The following is a 7644-nucleotide window of genomic DNA, read 5'->3' on the forward strand; positions in this document are numbered from 1 at the left end:
GCTTTATGTCCTGATAAGGAACAATAGTCCTTAATGATAAAGAGAAAAGAGCAAGGTGCAGAATTGTGTATCAAATGGTATGTGCATTAAAGGGAAGGGGTCAGGGGTCTACATTTGTATATGCTTAAAATCTCTTCTGAGAGAAGAATGCTGATAAACTAATACAGGTGTTTCCTCGTGGGCGGGAAGAGTTTGGCAGTGATGGGAGGATAATTTTCAAATTTGTTCACTTTGAACCATGTGAGTGTATTATTTGTCCAAAAAGTTAAATGAATTAAAATAATACAATAATTATTATGATAGAAATGTTCATCCACATACTGCCTAAAATCATCTCATAAGCCATCGATGGTAGGTGTTCTTACTTGGGGAACAGGTCTCTGATGGATTTGACTCGCATGACTGGGGTGATGGCCTTGGTCGACCTCTGTCAAGCAGGTGAAAGTCCTGGGCAGGTGGGTCAACCTAAATGCTGAGAAGGACACAGAAGGAGCCCATCATTAAGCCAGGCTCTTGAGTCATTAGATGCTGATGAAGTCCACATTGCTGACTGCCTGAAGCCCAGAAAAGAAGCTAAGCCCCAGAGAGAAAGGATTGTGTCCCTCTGTGAAGAAAACATGAGCTATGTCTGCTGTGGCTGTTGACCTGTGATCAGATGGGGAAAGGGTTTGAATGAAATACGAGCATTCTAGACAGTGTCTTCTAATCTGACTGAGCCAAGGGTTCTGGGGAAAGAGATGTGAATGCCAACCAGGTCAGGATGGGAGCCCTGGATGATAGACAGGCACTATGGATAGAAAAGGATGTGTGCAAGAATGTTCCAGGTTAGGAAGTTGGTGCCAGTCTCCTGCACTGGTCAACAGAGAGATTACTCAGGTCTCTGGGTGGGTGGTTTAATCAAGAGCCAACTAACACAAGAGTTGGTTGCAATTCTGTTAGCACAGGCTTGATTGCATTAGCTGTTTTGGCAACCACACGATTCTGTTGACTCATGTTCAGCATGCAGTCAACTCAAATGGTTAGACTTCTTCCAGTACATTGTTCCTAAGAGTGATTGTCTTCCTATATATATGGGCAGTTGAGTTTTTAAACTTAGGAGTAAATCTTAACATGTCTCCCCATCAAATTTCAACTTGAAGTTTTTGTGAATCAGTATGAGTCAGGAAACATTTTAATTCTGATTCTGTTACTGTATATGTTGATACTCTCTCCAAAGTATGAGTCATTTGTAAATCTGATCCAACTTGTTTTATAAAAAGGTTACAAGCACAAATTGACATTGATATGTCAAGAAGACTCTAGGGACATAATATTTATTATGTCCAATGAAATTATCTAAATTATCTTGTCTAAGGAATATCTTGGCCAAATATCTTTCTGATATTTGCCCATGGCGCCTTCCTGGTCCACCTATTAGGAAAGGAAATGAGTTTGTTTTGACCAGACTTGTTCTTAGTAAACTCATGCTGGTTCCTAAAATACCAATTCCTTTTTGTTTCTAAGTGCCTTTGTATAATAATCTATATTTTAAAATTCTTTCCAGGGATCAGCTGGTAAATCTTTGATGTCATCTTTAGAATTCATATCTTTTAGAAAACTAGAATCACGCTTACCCATCCATCCTGGCTTTCTAGCATTGATCCCAGTCTTCACGGTGCTTCAGTTATTGACAAGGTTTTAGGGATCATACTCACAAAATCTTTCAGTTCCTGGGACTTAATGAATCTGGATTAAATAACTGGAGTTTGTTTAGAGCAGCTATCAGCTTCCTCACCATCCTCAGTCTGGGTCTTCATTCCCTGTGTAACTCAGGAACAAAGTAGAAGCTGAGGAGTTCTGCTTTTTGACATCTGTTGATGTGACGCCATCTGCACTGAGCAGTGACCCTCCTTGCTCTTCCTCTGACACTAAGAGCTCTCTGTGTCGTCCTTAGTGTTTTTTGCAGCCTCAGCTCACTCTGGGCTTCAGCTTTCCCTGTACTCTGCCTTTGATCTCTGCCCAGCATTTGGATTCCTTCTTGGTCAGGAGCCACGTCTTCTATCATTTGTGCGTGTCTGGCCCCCTGAGAGAATTCCCTGGGGGGGGTCCCGTTGCCTCTCCATTTCCTTTATCTCTAGGATCCCTGTGTCCCAGTTGGTTGTGTTCACCTCTGAGAATCTCCCATCTCTCTTTAGCAATCTGTTGTTTTAGAGTCCTGGGCTGGGGCACACATCTAGTTTTCATTTTTTATTAGCCAAGGCTCTTTTTATTTTTCATTTTTAAAAAATTTTTGATATACAACAAAACTAACTAGAGCAAACTTAAGCAAACCCTGAAATTTAGTATAAGGGCCTACAAATGTCCCTCAGAGGATAAGGGTGGGAATTCAGATGGGTCTCAGGAAAAGCTGGAATCAGAGGCTGGAAGGTCACTGAGTTTCACTGTCTCTGTGTCCCTAAAGAAGGAGGGGGAGGAGCACAGCCTAATAGGGATTTACTCCTCATTCATTCATTCAGCAAATATTTATCATATGTCTGGACACTGTTTTAGTTGTTAGAGACACTTACAGGGGAAGCGAAAGAGAATCTTTAAGAATTATATTTTGCTAAATGTGAGGTACATTTCTAACTCTTCCGTACCCCTCCTCTTTTTTTGTATTATGAGGTGGTCAGTTTCTAAACCTTCTACACCAGTCACTGTCTTGCTTAGAACAGCACTTCCCCTTAAACACTTACTGACTTAGGAATATGCCTACCTGCGAGGAATATGCTGAAGAAACACATAAATGAAATATCCAGATACCTGACCTTCCTGGAGAGAAAGACCCATGGAGTATTTAAGCACGTCCAAGAAAGCTGCAAACCACATTCCTGGCTCTGTGGCTAGATCACATTTAGTGATGGATACTATGGAGAGAAGACACAGGACTGAAAAGGCCAATTGCATCCAAAAAGAGAAAGTTACAAGATGTGTAGGACTAGAATTAAATCAGATTAGCCATAATTTTTTTTTAATTTTAGATCAGTGCATATTGATTAAGTTTTTGATGTAAGATGTTAGATGCTCGGTTCTGTGGAAAACGTAAAGAAATAGAAAGCATACTCCATGCTTTCAAAGAGCTTACAGCTAGCTGAAAAGATGAGGTAGAAAACAGATAATGTAACATAAAGTGCTTGTGTTTTGATGTTTGATTATAAACGCTATAGGAATTCAGAAAAATGAAAATTGTTGAGACTAAATTAGGTGAGGAAAGGTTTCATGTAGGAGAAGAGTCTAAGCTCGGCTTTTAAAGAAGGGCAGGATTCATATGTGCAGAAAAAAGTCAAAGAGCAATTTTAGAGTGAGGAGCCAGGGTCTTTACTTGTCCTACTCAGGGTTCAGAGCTTCAGTCATTATGTGTTCCTTCATTAATTCATTCATCAAACTTTTACTGAGTGCCCACCAATGTAGGTGCTAGATATATTGTGTATAAGGATTCAAAGATGAAAATGATCCTCATCTCTAGTGTGCTTAATGTGAGGGTCCTTTAAAATAATAGCATTATACATGCCCACATTTTGATGATAGGATGGTTACATGTAACCAACCAAACTAAATCGTTACAGTGACTTTAAAAGCACCTTCCACACCATTGATATTTAGCGCATATTTTGAGAGTCTACCATGTGATAGGCACAAAAGATAAGACTGGAAAAATCAGATGTAGGTCCTATACTCTTGGAGCTTACAGTCTAGTTGGCAAACAGTCACTTAAACAAGTAATTACAATCACGTGCAGTTGAACACGTGGTTGGAGAGGTGGAGAGAGGCTGCTCTGAGGGCACAGGGCAGGAGTGACTAACCTCGCTGGTGGGTCAGGGAAGGAGAAGACTGTAACCCTGTAGTAGTGGTAGGCAGAATCCTAAGATGACCCCCAGTCCTAAGATGCCCTTGTGTAATCCCCTCCCCTTGCGTGCACAGGAACTGTGACTTGCTTCTCACCCACAGACTATGGCAAGAGTGAAAGGACTTTGCAGAAGTCATCAAGATCCCTAAACAGCTGATTTTAATCAAAAGAGAGGTTATTTTGGGTGGGCCTGACCTAATCAAGCAGGCCCTTTAAAAAGGGGTCTAGAGATCAGAGATTCAGTGAAGTAGAGACCCTCTCTCCATTGCTGGTCTTGAAGAAGTAAGCTTCATAAACTCTATAGCTACAAGGAAACGCATTCTGCCAACAACATGAGGGAGCTTAGGAGAAGGTTCTTCCCCAGTCAAGCTTCCAGGTGAGATGCAGCCTAGCCAACACCTTGATCTCAGCCTCCTGAGACCCTGAGCAGAGGACCATGCCTGGCCCCACAAAAACTGTGAGAGTAAATGTGTATTATTTGAAGCCACTAAGTTTTTGGTGATTTGTTATGCAGCAATAGAAAACGAACACAATGGTAGACTAGACAGGACTAACTTATGATGTCTTCCTGGAGGAGGAAGACCTTTAGCTCTGAGGTTTTCAACTAGCATTGCTGAATAAGGAGACCCGTGCTGAGTTTTCTGCATCCTCCCTGTGAAATCCAGGCCCAGTTTATACGTAATAAACAAGGTCTCCCTGCCCACTTCCTAAGCATTTCCTGTCTGGTACTCTTGAGGACACAGAAAGTATTCCCGGCTATTATAAAGGTACCTCACTTTATGCAAATAAGGTGATACTGCCAAACTCCATAAAATTCTAGTTTTTTCAAGTAAGGTTGTATTTTCTTAATTTTTGTTCATTTGACCAATTAACAAGGGTCTACAGAGCACCTGTCATGTGCCTAGAACATGAAAGAATGAGGGAAAACTGAGACCTGGTCCCACCCTTTGAGGAGTTTGAGAGAGAAGCTTCATGTAGCAGAAGAAGTTAAAGAATGATGAAATGCTGAGCTCTAAAAGTGGGGAGGAGGACATTATTTCTGAGTGCCAAGGAATAATGAGAATAATGAGTTTGATTTCACAGTCTCCTCCCTCAGAAAAAGGAAAGCATTAAGAAAGTTCTTAGCTTCCCACTGAACGAACGCATCCAACAGGAGCTTGTGATCTGTTAGCAAAGCAAATGTAAATCTTGCTTATACAGAATTTTGAAATAATTTTGAAGACACTGAGCTAAAACTTTGAGATATCCAACCAGTGTCTTAACAAAATTTATTCAGTAAATATTTTCTGGGGGACTTCGCTGGTGGTCCAGTGGCTAAGACTCTGCCCTCCCCGACCAGGGTACCCGGGGTTGATCCCTGGTCAGGGAACTAGATCCCACATGTCGCAACTAAAAGATCCCACATGCTGCAACTGAAAGATCCCTCATGCCGCAGGTAAAGATCCTGCACGTGGCAACGAAGATCCTGTGTGCCGCAACTAAGGCCCAGCACAGCCAAATAAATAAATATTAAAAATAAATAAATAAAGTTATTTATTTATTTATCTTATTAGTCAACCATTTTACACACATCGGTGTACACATGTCAATCCCAATCTCCCCCCCAAAAATGTTTTCTGAACACCTACTATATCAAGTGCTTCGCCAGGAATCGAGAATACAGTGGTATATCTGTTAGAATGTTTTAAATGATAAAGAACAGAAAACACTATTCAAACAGCTTAAACAATAAACAGATTTATTATTTCATCAACAAAGAAATCCTGAGTAGATTAGCTCCAAGATTGGTTAATTTAGGAGCTCATCAACGTAATTAAGGATCCAGGTTCTTCTTAGTTTTTTCTTCTCTTTTCCTTAAGATGATGGCTTGTTCTTAGCTGGCTCTCCTGATGGTCATAAGATAGCTGCCACTGTTCCAGGCACATCTTCACACTACTGTCTAGGAGAGAAACAAGTACTGTTTCTTCCCATGTGTCCTTTTTTATCAGTAAGGAAAAAAATCTTTCCCAGAGATCCTCAGCAGACTTCCCCTGATGTCTTGTTAACTAGAATTCTATCTCACACCTGTGGCTAAGCCAGTCAGAGCCCCACTCCCTGGGGCAGTGTTGGGAGCTCACCTCTCCTGAAGCACATGGCCTCCGGAGAGCAGAGACTTGAACAAAACAGGGGTTCTACCAAAGGAAAAGAGGGGAATGCAGAGTGCCTGAGAAGGCCATCTACTAACAGTATCAATGACTGTTGTAATCAAAGACAGCAGTACTGACTGTTTCTGCATTGGGGTGCAGAAACAATCTCACAGATGATATACAATTACAAATTGTGACAAATGTCATGAACCGAGAGAACCGTGTGCTGTGAGGGAGAAAGCAGGGTGATCACAGGGAGGTCACGGATCAAGAAAGGGCATCCAGAGGAAGTGGAAGATGAGTAGGAACCAGCTGGGCAGAGGGTTGGGGGAAGAGCATTCCAGGCAGAGTAAACCAGTTGAGAACATGAAAGGAGACTGGAGCTCAGGAGCACTGGGAGGGACAGATGGGAAATGGTGTGGCATGGGGCTGGGCGGTGGAGAGGGTCCTTCCTGCACCATGGGAAAGAATTTGGATTGTATCCTAAGAGCAATGCTAAGACACTGAAGGTTTTAAAACAGGGGCATGATGTGATCCAACAAGTGTTTTTAGAAGATTAGTCTGGCTACTCTGTGGGAATAGATGAATGAGTGAGAAGAGGTTAGGAGACTATACGTTCACCCACAAGTTGATGGTGGCTTGGGGACGGGAGGGAAAGTGGACAGAATTCAGTGCGAACGCCATTGCTGGGTCTCTGGGGGATACAGGGATGGGGCAGTCCCAGGACATCCCCCCCATCCCAGGCAAACAGTCTGTTCGAGGGGCTAAGACACACGTGCACACTTTAGTGAGAGTGATTAAGTGTCACGTGGGAGTTCAGGAGAAACTGAGATCACGGGTTTGGAGGCTTGAGGCTAGGCCTGATTTCAGCATAGCTTCCAGAGGAAGGTGATATTCGAGCAGGACACCGGAGGTTGTGCAAGGTGAGTTTGAAGGTGCACACATGGGAAGGGCAGCCCAGGGAGAGGAACCAGCATGAGCCAAAGCAGAGAGGCAGGAAATGAAGGCCGAGGGCGAGAGGACAAAGCAGTAGAGTTTGTAGGGGGTTATGAAGGACATTCTGGGAAATAAGGCTGGAATAGTCATGGATATCAGCTTAAGGAGTGTTCTCTCTGGCAGACTCTGATAATAAAAAGGGGACTAGACTTAAGTAAAGTCTATGTTAGCTACAAAACCACTTGGTTTTCCTAGGAATACTCAATGTGCTAATTGAGTTTTGTTTTTTTTTTAACACAAGCAAATAGTCCCTTTCCTCAATAACTGAAGTTTTTTGTTTTTTTAATGTATTTCTTTATTTGGCTGTATTGGGTCTTTGTTGCCCGCGGGCTTTCTCTAATTGCAGCGAGCAGGGGCTACTCTTGTTGCGGTATGCAGGCTTTCTCATTGCGGCACGCAGGCTTCTCATCGCGATGGCTTCTCTTGTTGTGGAGCACGGGCTCTACGTGCACGGGCTTCAGTAGTTGTGGCACACAGGCTCAGTAGTTGTGGCTCAGAAATTTGATTGCCAATTTTAGCTCAAGATAAAAAACCAAATATATCAAGACGGTCTATGAGGGTGTGAGGAAGTGAGCAAAAAATTCATTCGAGACTGAAAAGAGCTATTTTGTCATCCAACACGCTCATTTGACAGGGAGCCGGAGGTCGCCCTGAGCC

This window comes from Eubalaena glacialis, chromosome 3 (assembly GCF_028564815.1).
Source record: "Eubalaena glacialis isolate mEubGla1 chromosome 3, mEubGla1.1.hap2.+ XY, whole genome shotgun sequence".
Taxonomy (NCBI): Eukaryota; Metazoa; Chordata; class Mammalia; order Artiodactyla; family Balaenidae; genus Eubalaena; species Eubalaena glacialis.